Here is a 16,876-nt window from a genome sequence, read left to right as displayed (position 1 = left end):
TTCAACTATGATAGGAGTGTTGAGAAGCTAACTAATGGATACCTAAAACCCTCCTCAAATGCCCACAATTCTAGTATAAAAAAATATTATAAAAGCGACAATCACAAACTTACATCCATTACAAACAATATTGAATCTTGGTCTATATTTCTATTGAATGTAGAAAGATAGTTTGATTCAACTATTACAAAATATTAATTTTTATTTTGTTCTTAAGTTTCAAAATGTTACATTTTATTTTTGAGTTTTGAGTTTTGTTTTTATTTGATAAGTAGATAAAAGTAAATTCAAAAATTAATAGTAAAAATGTAACATTTTAAAAATTAAAGTATAAGACTCGAAAATAAAAGTGACCCATAATTTTTTATTTCAAGGGCCGTTGGAGGAACGAAAACATTACACGATTGCATGTTTGCACGTGGGAATATTCAAAGAGTGAAAGTAATTAAATGGCAGAATTTAAAAAGGGGGATGGGAGGAATATAAGCAGAAGCAATGGACAAGTTGTGGCCTTGTGTGTAGGCTATGATTTGTATAAAATCTTGTCCCAACATGCAAGTTAGTGACTTTTCTCGTCTTAAATGTTTCCATAAACTCAATTCTTTTGCATTTGTCACTTTGTTTTAAATAATTGTGTGTTGGTGGGCCTATTTGCGATTCATCTCACTACATAGTCGTTCGATAAGTTACATTTAATAATGTATAATTTTCTTGTGTGTTTGAAACGTAAGTTCGAAAAAAAATGATTCAATGAAAAATAAAATTACTTATGATATCATCAAAATCTTGATTCAAAAAATTTTTGATAATATATTTATAAATCATAAAGATAATTGTGTTGTAATTTTTATTTAAGTCTTTAGTTGAATCAGAACTATTAATAAGTTAATCACTTGTTTTTTAATATGTTTGATGTTGTAAATTTTGTATAGTTATGGTTTTACAATATACAACCTCTTGAATTTTAGTATATCCACTATTTGGATCACAATTGTTAAAATTTTGACAAAGAAATATTAATCCATTTGATTAAATAAATTGTTGTTTTTAAATATAAAAAAAAAGTGTCAACTTATTTACAAATATAGAAAAATATTATTGTTTATCACTTATCTACGGTGTAATATTTTACTATATTTAAAAATATTTCTAACGTTTTTGTCATTTATAATAATTACCTTGAAATAAATTTTAAAAAAATATAAAACATATAATTTAAATGGTTTCAAACTAACCAAACAGAGGCTTAACTTTTCAAAAGAAAAATTATGTTTGTTTTGATACTTTTACTTTAAAAGAAGTTTATATTGAAACTTTAAGATGTAGAATTATTTAAAATTTTCAAGTTAAATTGAAAATGAAAACAAAGAAAAACTTCTTTTTGTTGCTATTTTCTAATTTTAAAGAGTAAAAACAAACCCATGGTTTGTAAAGCTCCACTTTTTCAAATGAGAAAATGCTATGAAAGTGTAAAGTAGTTTTCAATATTTATTTATTTATGTATAAATTTAAAAATGTTTTTGAAAAGTACAAAACTAAACATAGAAACATTTAGACAGCACTTAAAAAGCTTAACCTTCCAATTACATTATAAGGATATAAAAGAGTATTATGAAAGTTAAAATCAAAATCTAGGAAACTATTTAGTAAGATTTGGAAATATAAATTTAAAAATAAGAGGTTTTATTTTCTGGATCTTTGGTAGCACATATTAGTAGATAATATATTTATAAACAATTAAAATACTATTAATTACCTTTTTATAATATTTTTTATATCATAAAATTTTGAAAGAGCTTATTAGATGAAGTATTATATTTTTTTATAATATTAGTAGATAATATATTTTTTATATTTACATTTTACTTATTATATAATTTATACCATATTATACATATACATATATTAACAAAAATGGAAAGAGCTTATTAGATGAAATATTATACTTATCAAAGTTTTAATTTTAAATATTTCTTGTGTAATTTCTAACTTTTAAATTTTGGACTTACATTAGGGATAAATTGAAATTATAAAAATTTTGTTTTTAAAATTTATATTGTATATGTATCTTATAGCTGAGAAAGATATCTTCAAGATTAAAAAATCTGGTTCCTTTATTCTAATTTTAGTAATTTAATTAATTTTTAAGTTCAACAATTACGATGGTAGAAATTGAATGATCAATCGATGGTAATTTGTGTATTTATTAGCTGAAATATATATAATTGACTTTATCCTATTACTTATGTGTATCTATCTATTCATTCGTTGACAAAACAATGTTGTTCCATTGGAGTAAAAGCAACTTTCACAAAAGAGAGAATGTATTGGACAGCTATACCCTTTTCCCCCTCTAAACTTTTACTATTATTTTTAAGGCAACAATTTTCAATATTCTCAAAATTTAACCGGAGAAAAATATTAATTATTATTCTAAATATCATAAAAATAGATGTCTAATGTTTGATGTCTTAAAAGCTATATGCCATTTTTGTGTTGTCCATATATGCCTTGTAATAATTCATGTTTGGTGTCCATGTCAGTCCACATCCTACTTGTCAAACAGTGGTATTTGGTGGATCATAAAATTATGCACATTGGTGAGAATAAAAAAAAAATTCATATATTTCCTATTTCCATAAAATCATATTTTCTATTTCTATTATTCCTATTTCCATAAAATTATAATTTTAATTATTTATAATTCAGTTATTTATAAGTTTGGTTATATTTTATTATTTTATTATTATTATATTTATTTACTTATTATTATTATTATTATATTTATATATGTATTATATTTTCTCCATATCCGTTGTGCTCCATTATACTCCTTAATTTCACAACATTTTATTGGCACAAACTCCTGTTGATTCCATCACTGAAGGTAGGTCTTAAAGGTAGATTGATTTTTTTTCTTCTTTATTATAATTAATAAATTAAATGTTATTTTGCATATTTAATACATATTAAATTTCTAATATAAATACAATAATTTGTGATAGTGTGTCATGACAAACCTATAAAATTAGAATTCGCAACCCTCGACATTAATGACAATAATTATTTGTCATGGGTGCTTGATGTCGAAATTCACCTGAATGCTATGAACTTGGGAGAAACAATTAAAGAAAGAGATATGGTATTCAGTCAGAACAAAGCAAAAACTATGATTTTCCTTCATCATCATCTCCACGAGGGATTAAAAATAGAATATCTTACAATAAAAGATCCTCGTATCTTGTGAAAAAATTTAAAAGAAAAGTATGATCATCAAAAGACAGTTGTTCTTTCTAAAGTTCGTTATGAGTGAATACATTTGAAGTTACAAGATTTTAAATCAATAAGTGATTATAATTCCGCATTATTTAAAATCAGTTCAAAATTGTTGTTATGCGGAGAAAAAATTACTTATGCTGATATATTAAAGAAAACATTTTATACATTTCATGTCTCATATATGCTCCTGCAGTAGCAATATCGAGAGAAATTTTAAACAATATTATGAACTAATTTCATGTATTCCCATGACCGAACAAAATAACGAGTTATTGATGAAGAACTACGAATCTCGACCAACTGGAACAACAACATTCCCTAAAGTGAATGTTGTGAATGTTAATAATCGTGGTCGAGGTCGTGGTTGAGGTCATGACCATGGTAGAGAAATAAATTATTATTATTTTCGTTGTGATCGTTCTAATCATTTAAATTTCAAAAGAACCACACAAAATGATGCTCACAAAGGAAAAGCTACACAAGATAAGAGTCCAAAGAGTGTTGAAAATAAATGCTTCTAATACGGAATGATTGGGCATTGGTCACGTACCTGTCGTATGTCATACTTAGACCTCTATCAAGCTTCCCTGAAGAAAAAATAGAAAAATGTAGAAGCAAATTTTGCATACTAAGATAATGACATATTTGACTCATCCCACATGACAAATTTGGATGTGGTGGACTTCTTTGAATCTCTTGAAAAGAAGATTAGCACAGTTGGTGGAACATCAAGTATTTCTTTTGACTTTAAGAATATCTAAACTTAATGGTCTTGTTTTCTTTTATCTATCTTCATGTTCTTTTAGTAACTTTTGTATACTTTAAGTGTTGTTTTTCTTATTGTAATTATTTTCTTTTTATGAATAAACATTGATCATTTTCATATATTGCGTGTTTAAAAAATGAGCAAAGAAAATCTATGTCTGGCAAACAGTGCAACTACATAAACAGTACTTACAAATAAAAAATACTTTTCCAAATTGATAATGCTGGAAGCAAAAGTAAATACAATATCATTTTCTGCAAACTTGATCGAAGGTTTTGAAAAAGCAAATATTATTTTGCTTAGAGGAATAAAATTTACAATTGATAATGCATTGTTCTCTAGTCAATCAAAGATAAATCTTCTAAGTTTTAAAGATATACGTTGTAGTGGTTATCACATTAAGACTAATAGTACGAATAATGTGGAATATTTATATATTATCTCTACTGTCTCAAATGAAAAACGCATATTAGAAAAATTACCTACTTTATCTTCTGGATTGTATTATGCTTATATACGAGTAATTGAGACATATGCAACAATGAACCTGAAGTTCATGAATCCAAACATATTTACAATTTGACATGACCGATTGGATCATCCATAATCTATAATGATGAGGATAATTATTAAGAATTCAAAAAGATGCCCATTGAAGAACCAAAAAATTCTTCAATCTAATGAATTATCATGTGATGCTTGCACTCAAGGTAAATTAATAATTAGACCATCACTAGCTAAAGTGGAAACTGAATCACCTGCATTTTTAGAACAAATTCATGGTAATATATGTGGACCTATTAACCTACCAAGTGGACCATTTAGATATTTTATGGTATTAATAGATGCATCCAGTAAATGGTCACACGTGTGCTTATTATCAAGTCGAAATCTTACATTTGCTAGATTACTTGCTCGAATAATTAAGTTAAGAGCATAATTTTCTGATTATACAATTAAGACTATTCATCTTGATAATGCTGGTGAATTTGCATCCTAAGCTTTTGATAATTATTGTATGTCAATTGGGATACATGTTAAACATCATGTAGCTCATGTTTCATACACAAAATGATTTAGCATAATCATTTATAAAATGTTTGCAATTAATTGCAAGATCATTACTTATGAGAGCTAAGCTTCTTTCATCTATATAGGGACATGCTATTTTGCATGCAGCGTCACTTGTACACATTAGGCCAATAGCTTATCATAAGTACTTGTCATTACAATTAGCTTATGGTCATGAGCCAAATATTTCCAATATGAGAATTTTTTGGTGTGCAATATATGTTTCAATTGCTCCACCACAATGCATTAAGATGAGTCCTTAAAGGAGGTTATAAATATATGTTGGATATGATTCCCTATCAATTATTAAAGGTCTTGAACCCCCGACGAGTGATGTATTTACTGCACGATTTGTTGACTGTCATTTTAATGAGACGAATTTTCCAAGGGGGGAATTAAGAAATTGGAAAAATAAATTACATAAAATGCATCGTTATTGTCTCGTTTAGATACCCGTACAGATTGATGTGAACTTTAATTTTATAGACTAATTCATTTACAAAATATAGCAAATCAATTACCAGATGCATTTATGGATGCAAAGAAAGTAACTAAATCACATATACCAGCTGCAGATGTTCCATAAAAAATTGATATCCCAACACAACAAATTGTCAATAATAAATCTGGAACACGCCATAAGTGTGGTAGACCAGTGGGATCCAAAGATAAAAATCCTCGAAAACGAAAAATAATTAATAGCGAAAAAGACTTGGTTGGTGATGTAAATACCCATGAAGAAATCCTCAACATGACTAATGAGGAAGGTGAAATACCTAAAGATAATAATGAGATTTCAATAAATTATGTCATGATAGTAAAAAGATGGAATCAGATTAATGTAATTACTGATAACATTTTTGCGTATAATGTCGTTCTTGATATTATATCTGAAAATGAAGATCTCAAACCAAGCTTTGTTGAAGAATGTCGACATAGAAAAGATTGGTTTCAGTGGAAAAAAGCAATCAAGGCAGAATTAAACTCACTTTCGAAACGACAGGTTTTTGGACAAGTAGTCCGAACACCAGAAGGTATCAAACCTGTGGAATACAAATGGATATTTGTGAGAAAAAGAAATGAAAATAATGAGGCTACAAGATATAAAGCCAGACTAGTTGTACAAGGTTTTTCACAAAAACCTGGTATTGATTATAAGAATACATATTCTCCAGTGGTGGATGCAATTACACTAAGATATTCAATGACTTGACTGTGTATGAAAGTCTGGATATGCATCTTATGAATGTAATCACAACATATTTATATAGATCTCTTGATAATATATTTATATGAGAATCCCAAAAGGATTTAAGGTACCTGAAACATATACATCAAAATCTCGGGAATAGTATTCAATAAAATTACAGAGATCACTATATGGATTGAAACAATCAAAAGGGATGTGATACAATCGTTTGAGTGGATATTTATTGAAAAAATGATATCAAAATAATCCAATATGTCCGTATGTTTTTATAAAGAAACCACAATCAGGATTTGCTATTATAACTGTATATGTTGATTACTTGAATATAATTGGAAAGAAATTAAGCATATACTCCATTATCTCTGAGGAACAATCAATATGGGTTTGTTTTATTCAAATAAATCAAACTTTGATCTAGTTGGTTATGCAGATTCTGAATATTTATCTGATCCACACAAAACTAGATCTCAAACAGGTTATCTGTTTACATGTGGAGGAATTGTTATATTATGATGATCAGTAAAACAAACCATAACGACCACTTCCTTAAATCATGCTGAAATTTTTGCAATTCACGAGGCTAGTCGAGAATGTGTATGGCTAAGGTCGATGACTCAGCACATTCATAAAACATGTCTTCTAATAAAAATTTTCCAACAATATTATATGAAGATAACACAGCTTGCATAGCCCAAATCAAAGAATGATATATTAAAGGAGATAGAACGAAGCATATTACCGAAGTTTTTCTACACTCATGATCTTGAAGAAAATGATGACATCACTGTACAAAAAATTTGTTCGAAGGCTAACATGGCAGACTTATTTATAAAGGTATTACCAACCGCAACTTTTGAAAAATTGGTACACAACATTGGATGATAAAATGAGTGCAACGTTACTGAAGAATTACAACAGATTTTTATTCGTCTTCTATGCATTTTTCCTTCTCTACTTCAGGTTCCACTATTCAGTGGTTAACTGTGTATTCTCTCTTTCATGGTTGTTATTATAGACCATTAACATTATCCATTGTGGCTTTTTTATGTTAATAAATAATGATGTACGACGAGTGATGCGGGTCGTGAAGGCCGATCGTCTTACTCAATTTCTTCTGTCGTTTATGCTCTCTACCAATTGTGCAGTAACTTTCTTCTATCGTCTAAGTCCTATTATGTACACTTCAACCCAATCGTCTACTTTCTATCGTGTACTTTCTGTTGCTACACGATCAACCCAAACGTGCAGTCTCCTACCCATCGTCTACACGCTTTTGTCTATCATGTAGACGTTTATCCTATCGTTCACCTTTTTCCCTATGATCGTCTAGATATTTGACCACGATCGTCTAGTCTTTTCCTCCACGATCATCTAGCCTTTCTCTCAATGATCGTTTAGCCTTCACCTTTCAACAATCGTTTAGTCTTTGACAACGATCGTTTAGCTATCCTTTTTTCTTCCTCCTTACATGGTATCAGAGCTTTAAAGCATTCTGCCCCTTTCTCATGGCGTCAAGCTCAGGAAAATCCAAAGAAAACTCTACCCTCCCAGTAACATCAAACCCAGACATACATTCAGCCACCATGTCTATATCATCTCTGTCGTTACCTCACCCGCTACTCAGTGCGCCCCTCCCCTTGCTCGAAATCCATTCTACCCTTTGCAATATGGCCCTCCACCACCACCCCTTCACCCCCACCATGCAGGTGTCCCTATCCACCATACATTTTAAAATTCGATACCGATTCATCTCTTCTCCAATCTTCCTTTCCCATAATCCCCAATCGCAAACTTACCTCCCTCACCGTCAAGCTAAATGATTCAAACTACTTCCTCTGGAAGAATCAACTTCTCAACCTTATCATGGGCTTGAAAGCTTCATCGATGGCACCTATCCTCAGCCACCAAAGTACTTTGACCTCAGCAAACTCAACTCAATCCCCATTTCTCTTATTGGCAGAAGTGCAATCGAACAATCATGAACTGGTTTTATTCCTCTCTTAATTAAGACGAGATGGGAGAAATCATTGGTTATTAATCCGCACTGGAAATATGGGAAGCACTCTAAACGGTCTATGAATCCTCCTCCACAGCCCGAATAATGGGTTTGCGTTCTCAACTTCAGAAGATACAAAAGGATGGCATCAACGTTTCTCAATACCTAGCCAAGATAAAAGACATTGCCGACAAGTTTGCTGTCATCAAAAAACTGTTGTCTTACCATGACCACCTTGCATACATCCTCGAAGGAATTGGCACTGAATACAATCTGTTCGTGACCTTCATTTAGAACAGAACTGATCGTCCATTTATCGCCAATGTCCGCAGCCTCCTAATCGCATATGACTACCGACTCGAATCCCAGTCTGCTATGGACCAACTCCAACAGATACAAGCCAATGTCGCCCAACTCTCACTACAACCTCGACGTCCTCACTGGCCGCAACCTATCAGGTCATCTTTCCGACCTTCTCAAGCTCTTCCAGGTATTCTTCTTCTTTCCTTTCATCTACCTCAAACACTTTAATTCATCTTCACTTTGTTCTTCACACACCTTCAATATCTAGAAATCTAATTAGCATCGGTCATTTCTATTATGATAATAATGCTTCTGTCGAATTTTTCCATGACTTCTTTGTTGTGAAGGACCTTCAAACTAAGAGTCCACTTCTTCGGGGCACACTTGATCATGGCCTATACAAGCTCTCTGTCAATCCATCGGATACACGATCTGTCCATTCCTCATCTCATCCAACTGTCTTCATCTCACCACTCACGGATTTATCTCTATGGCATCGTCGCCTAGGACATCCCTCCCCTCCAATAGTTCACTCTGTGTTGTCCAAATGCAAACTGAAGTACAAAAATAAGTCAACTGTTTCAGTTTGTGAGCACTGTCAAATGGCCAAGAGCCATTGTTTACCTTTTCAAGTGTTTAATTCTCGTCCACCCTCTTGTTTTGATTTAGTGTATGCTGATGTATGGGGTCCTTCCCCGATAAATTCAATCAATGGAGATAGATATTTCTTACTATTCATCGATGCATTCTCTCGTTTCACTTGGATATATACTATGAAAACTAAATCTGAAGTTTTACCCTGTTTTCTTAAGTTCCAAGCTATGATTTCGAATCAATTTTCCATCACTATTAAATCAATCCAAACTGATGGAGAATGGGAGCTCAAAACTCTCTCTCCTATACTAGACAAACTTGGCATAATCCATCGTCTGTCTTGTTCTTACACACCACAACAAGATGGCACTGTCGAACGAAAGAATAGGCATGTCGTTGAAGTTGGTATACCTATGCTTGCTCACTCCTCTGTCCCACATAGTTTCTGGCCTTGCACTTTCTATATTTCCGTCTATCTTATCAATCGTTTACCTACACCTCTTCTTAACAATAAGTCACCCTATGAAACTCTCTATTTTAAACTCCTTGATTACCAACTCCTAAAATTCTTTGGTTGCACCTGTTTCCCTTTTCTTCGATCGTTCAATGATAATAAGCTTCAATATAGATCATCCGTGCGTGTTCTTAGGCTATTCCTCCTTGCATAAAGGATATCTTTGCCTTCATCGCACAACCGGTAGAATTTATGTCTCTAGGCATATCATCTTCAATGAAACAACTTTCCTTTTCCTTGATAACCATTCATCAATCAATTCTCTCTCACTCTCTTCCTCTCCAACTCTTTCCTTTCCTATTCCAGTCGGCCCTTATGCCTTCCATCAGGTCCCTGCCAATTCCGATAGCAACAATGTTCATCACCATCATTCCCCTCACCTACCTCTTTCTATACCAATCCTCTCCCCTCATCCCATGCCTACATCTACACCTCTCAACCAACCCCCTCCCCACCCTTCCCACTCACCTGAACCATCAACCGAACCACCAGCCCCCACTGTTTCCTCTCCATAACCACCACTTATCTCTACTATCCCGCCTCTCCCTGCTTCCCCACACCCCATCCGCACTATCTCAAAAGCAACACCATCTCTATCCCTCACAACCAATAACCACCCCATGATTACACGGTCCAAGATGGGAATTTTCAAACCAAAGGCGTGGCTGTCCGAGGTTATTGACTTGGATAAAACAGAACCACGGTTTTACAAGGAAGCTATCCTTCATCCAAGCTGGAAACAAGCGATGCTTAAGGAATATGAAGCACTCATCAGAAATAATACATGGTCTCTCACAGCTCTGCCCCAGGATCGCAAAGTTATTGGCAGAAAATGGGTGTTCAGACTCAAACAAACTCCATCTGGCGAGATTGCTCGTTAGGTTGCTCAAGGCTTCAACCCAAACTATGCATTGATTATTTTGAGACCTTCAGTCCAGTAGTGAAGCCCACCACCATTCGACTTGTACTGTCTATTGCTTTGTCTCAAGATTGGATCATTCGACAACTTGACGTACATAATACTTTCCTCAATGATGATCTATCTGAAGAAGTATACATCAAACAACTACCTGGTTTCATCAGTGATAAACACCATGATCATGTATTACTGCTACATAAGGAACTGTATGGCCTCAAGCAAAGCCCTCACGCATGGTTCTCCAAGCTCAACACCTACCTAACACAATGAGGTTTCTCTAATGCAAAGTCTGATACATCCATGTTCATTTTCCACAACTCACATACTTTAATTATTTTCCTTATCTATGTTGATGATATCATTGTCACTGGAAATAACTCTGCCACTATTCAGCACTTCATAACTTGCTTGAATACTCAGTTTGCACTTAAAAATATCGGTGATCTATCTTTTTTCCTTGGCATTCAGGTGCTTCACTCTTTAGACCATCTACATTTTTCTCAGTCCAAGTCCATTCATAGTTTTCTTAAATGTGCTCACCTCATTGACTGCAAGCCAATTCACTCTCCGATGGCTATTGGCGCTTCTTTATCCCTCACCGATGTACAATCGCTAGACAACCCCTCTGGATACAGAATCCTAGTTGGTGCTCTTCAATACTGTACACTGACCAGACCAGACATCAGCTTCAGTGTCAATAAGCTCTGTCAATTCATCCACGCCCCGACCATTTCACATCTTCAAGCAGCAAAACGGCTCCTTTGGTACCTCAAAGGCACGACTCATCATGGTATACTTCTAACAAAGTCCCCTGTTTTAGCTTTGACTTGCTACACAGATGCCGATTGGGCCAGCTGCCTGGATGACAGGCAAAGCACGAGTGGATTCTGTGTCTTCCTTGGTTTAAGCCTCATTTCATGGAGCTCCTCTAAGCAAAAGGTCGTCTCTTGATCCAGTGACGAATCAAAATATTGTGGCTTGTCTAATGCTGCTGCCGAGATTTTATGGATCCAATTTGTTCTCACTGAACTTGGTGTCAAAAACATCTCTACCCCTCTCTTTCTTTGTGACAATCTCAGGGCCACCTACATGGTCGCCAATCCTGTACTTCACAACCGGATAAAACATCTTGAGATTGACCTTCACTTTCTCAGAGAAAAGGTTACCTCCAAACAACTTTTAGTTCACTTCCTTCCCTCTGAGGATCAGCTAGCTGATCATGACAAAAGCCTTACCGAGTCCTCGCTACCTCAGTTTGAATACCAAGCTCACAGTCACGGCAGCTCCTCGTTCACTTGCGGGGGGATGATAAAATAAGTGCAACGTTACTGAGAATTACAACAGATTTTTATTCGTCTTCTATGCGTTTTTCCTTCGCTGCTTCAGGTTCTACTATTCAGTGGTTAATTGTATATTTTCTCTTTCATGGTTGTTATTATAGACCATTAACATCATGCCATGTGGCTTTTTTTATGTTAATAAATAATGTTGTACGACGAGCGATGCGGGTCGTAAAGGCTGATCGTCTTACTCAATTTCTTCTGTCGTTTATGCTCTCTACCAATCGTGTAGTAACTTTCTTCTATCGTCTAAGTCATATCATGTACTCTCCTTTGTATACACTTCAACCCAATCGTCTACTTTCTACCGTGTACTTTATGTTGCTTACACGATCAACTCAATCGTACAGTCTCCTACCCATCGTCTACACGTTTTCCTCTATCGTGTAGACACTTGTCCTATTGTTTACCTTTTTCCCTACGATCGTCTAGATATTTGACCACGATCGTCTAGCCTTTCTCTCAACGATCGTCTAGCCTTTCTCCCAACGATCGTCTAGCCTTTCTCCCAACGATTGTTTAATCTTTGACAACGATCGTTTAGCTACCATTTTTCCTCTTCCTTACATTGGAATGCAGCGACTCAGAGATCTTAAGTGACGTTTTCATGGGGGGAGTAAATATATTGTCCTTTTAGGAGTATGTATTATATGAAATATGTACTTATTTTCCTTCACTAGGGTTTTTTTCCCCTTGAGTTTTTTTCCTAGTAAGGTTTTAACGAGGCATATATATATATATATATATATATGGGCATTTAATAGGGAGTATTATAAATATCATAAAAATAGATCCTCAATGCTTAGTGTCCTAAGAGCCATATGTCATTTTTCATGTTGTCCATGTGCCTTGTAATAATTCATGCTTAGTGTCCATGTTACCACAATATTCGTTCTTTTGGGGTTAATGCTCTCAATGGTGAATCGATCATTCGATAGTTCACATCCTACTTGCACATTGGTGAGAAATCCACTTGAAAATTCCATTAATTTTCATATTATCCAAATTTATAATTTTAGTTATTTTATATTATACTATATTTATTCATTTATTATTATTATTATATAAATATACTATTATATTATATTTTCTCCATATCTGTATTTCTGTCGTGCTCCTCAATTTCACAACAATTATTAATTTTTTTAAAAAATTGTTTTTTTTAACTTAAGAGCTTATTAAAACGAGTGCTTAAAAAAGTTAGTACTAATAAAGATTTTTTATTACTTGAAAAGAGTCATCCTATCTAGATATTTAGTTATATCAAGTCATATTTGGTTTTTCAAAATTAAATTTATTTCATCTCAATCTTTTTTTACGTATTTTTCATTTAAAAGTTGAATTCTTAACAAAATTCTAAAGACAAAAACAAGTTTTTAAAAATTTCTTTTTGTTAGTTTTCAAAACTATGCTTGGTTTTTCAAAACATTGTTATTAAATATCTAACCAAATAAGAAATTTACGGTTGGAAAAAGTGTATGTATGGTTAATTTTAAAAAAACTAAAAAAAAAAAATCAAATGATTACCAAATGAGGTCTTACGCATCAATTTTAATCCAAATGATTATAAAATTTTAGTAAGTTTTAAAATAATAAAAAAAACATATATCACAAATAATTCAAACATTTAAATAAAGTTGGAAAACCAACCAAATTCCTAAGTATATTGGAAATCTAAAAATTAAATCATTATTAAAAAGGTCTTAACCTATTATATTAATTCTCAAATTAGGATAAAAAAGAGTAACGTTCCATTGCAAAATAGTGGACTGAAAAATTCATAGTTCAAATCTTCTCCCTCCAACTGAAATTAAAAAAAAAAAAAAAAAAAAAAAAAAAAAAAAAGTTATAAATAACTTTTTTTAAAAAAAAAAAAAACAGTAATTGCTTTCACGCAATTATATATATATATATAATTTCTTTAAAATATATTTACGATATCTTACCCTTTTTCAGAAAGCGAAAGAGAAACACAAACTGGTGCTTATCTTATAACGTTAATTTAAAAAGCACAAAATGGAAACAAGTGAGACCTAACTTTCAAGTATTTTTTTTTTATATAAATTATACAATTCCTTACAATAACAATAACACTGTTAGAACTTGTCGCACAAGATTGTCACAGACAAAAACGGAAATAGAAAGAACAGAAAACAAAATGATGACGGTGTCATCTCAAGAGCTAGTGGAAGAAAATAATAATAATAAAATAGAATGGTCAATTTTTATTTAATTCTATTTATTTAATTATTGTTTTTTTTTAAAAGTCGTGTAAGAAGAATTAAGAAAAGAACCAAACCTAAAAAAACAGGTGAGAAGAAAAAGGTGAAATGAAGAGGGACATTTTTATTTGTATTTTTCCGCGAATAGAAATAATGTGTGAAATTAAAAAATAAATAAATGAGTGATTGGTTGGAAGGTCAACATGCTATAGTAGTGGTTTGGATAAATGGTATTCATTGACAAGTACTTTTCTACCACGTTTGGGAGATCATTATTCAGGTGACTGTTTATTATTATTCTGTCTTCCACTATTTAAGTAACCCAAAGTACACCTTCTAAATTAACTTTTTCCCATTTTTATATGTTTTCTTTTAAACTTTTTTTTTATTCAATGTCATGTCTTAACCCAATTTAACTGATTAAGATATATATATATATATATGTGTGATAAGAAGTTTAATAATCTCTCACCTCTACATGTTATATTAATGGATTTACACACTCTTGAATAGAAACGATAATGTAAAGAAAAAAGAATGAGGAAATTACCTCTTTAGTAAGTAAGTCAAAAAGAAAATATAAAATATTTAAGTCTTGTTTGATAAACATTTTGTTGTTTTTTTAAAAAAAATTAAGTTTATTTTCTCACTTTTTTCGAAATGAATTGAATTCTTAGACAAATGCCAAATGATAAAAACAAGTTTTTTTTTATAAAAAATAAATAAATAAAAGTTTTCAAATGTTTGGCTTGATTTTTGAAATTATTGGTAAATAGTACATAACAAAATATTGGTAATATGACCAAAATCCCATATTAGTTGAATAAGGAGATAATCGTGAGTTTATAAGGGAGGACACAATCTCCATTAGTATTAGACTTTTTGAGGTGAAACAAAAAATAAAGCTACGAAGGTATATGTCTACTAAGATAGTTGGATCTTTATCTTTATCACGAAAGAAAGAATTTTAGTTGTGAAAATATATTTATAAATTTAATTTTTAAAAATTAAAAACAAAAATTAAATGGTTATGAAGAAGATGTTAATATCATTTAGTCTAGTTAATTATTTCTTCTAATTTACTATTTTTTTCATCATTGAAAGATTATAGCGATAAAAACTTGTATATGATTTTGCCTCTCTCGAATAAATGGGCCATTTTTAAATGTAGAAAAAATAAAACAAAATATAGCAAAATTTTAAAACTATCAATGATAGATGCTAATAGACTTCTATCAGTGTCAATCAATGATATTGATAGATACTGATAGAAGTCTATCAGTGTCTATCATTGATAGTTTTAAATTTTTACTATATCTTATAAATATTTTCAACAGTTTTACCATTTGAAATAATTTTTCTAATATAGAAAAAATAACGTCATGTTGATAGAAATTTAATACCGACTTAATAGTTAGATGAGAGATATTGGATTTTAAATTAAGAAACTCGTATATATATTTTAATTTTATGGAAAAATATTTTTTGGTTCTTGAGTCTAGAATATAGTTTTCAGTTGGCTTTTAGGTTTTAAAGTATAACACATTTAACCCTTAATTTTTTAATTTATTTTCACTTTAGTCTCTAAATTTAAATATATTACAATTTTAACTTTGAAAATTGAGTTTTGTTTCTATTTGGTTCATAAGTCTCAAATTTTACATTTTTAACTTCGAATTTTCACTAAATACTAACTTTTTGTCTTTAGTGTTAAAATCTATTAATTAATTTAAAATCATTAAAAGAATTATAATTAACGAACTTTCCGTATTTTTCATCACTATTAAAAATGTAAATTTTAAAATCTACTTCATAATTATTTTAAATTAAATAATAGACATTATTTCTAATTACTAAAAGTGAATATTTAATAAAAATCGAGGTTAAAAATGTAAATCTTGAAATTTATAGACTAGATTGAAATAAAACTCAAATTTCAAAACTAAAATTATAACATTTTGAGATCTAAAATCTAAGTTGAAACCAACTTCAAAATTAAAAACTAAACGTGTAAAATTTTGAAATTAATAGACCAGATGAACACTAAACCTAAAAAAGATAATTTCCCGTAGATTTCAAAAGTTAGATAAGAGATATTGGTTTTTAAAGAAAAGCAAAAATAGACAAGACACGACTCTTTATGCGATATTTAAAAAATATATATAAATGAAAAGTTCATTGACATGCAAAAAATTCTATCATGACACATTTTTTTCTCCAAAGAGGAAAATAAATTAAAAGGGAAAAAAAAAGGAAACAAATTAAGAATAAGAATGAGAATAGATCAAATAGAAGATGCCAAACCATCCATTCAAACGGCGTAGTGCGCACTACCCACTACTTCATTCCTTCCTTCTATCACTATTTTAAATAATAATAATAATAACAAATGTCCATGGATTTAGATCTTTCTTTACTTTTAGTACTCTTTTTTTGTTTTTTTTTTTTTTTTTTTTTTTTCCTTTAAAACTTCTCGTTTTAGAGATTTTGGTCGTACTTTATACTGTCTATTTCTTTGAAGTCCTTTTAGTTTAAAGTTTTGTAGATGTCAGAATATAAGATGTTCGAGAATAATTGTGTTTGATTGTACATGAAAAATGCTATCAAAATTTTATGAACAAAATTTATATTTGTATTTAGTTTTTGAAATTAAATATGGCAA

Source organism: Benincasa hispida, chromosome 7, assembly GCF_027475165.1.
Source record: "Benincasa hispida cultivar pf3 chromosome 7, pf3_genome.v1.1, whole genome shotgun sequence".
Lineage (NCBI taxonomy): Eukaryota > Viridiplantae > Streptophyta > Magnoliopsida > Cucurbitales > Cucurbitaceae > Benincasa > Benincasa hispida.
This window is presented reverse-complemented; position numbering follows the sequence as displayed.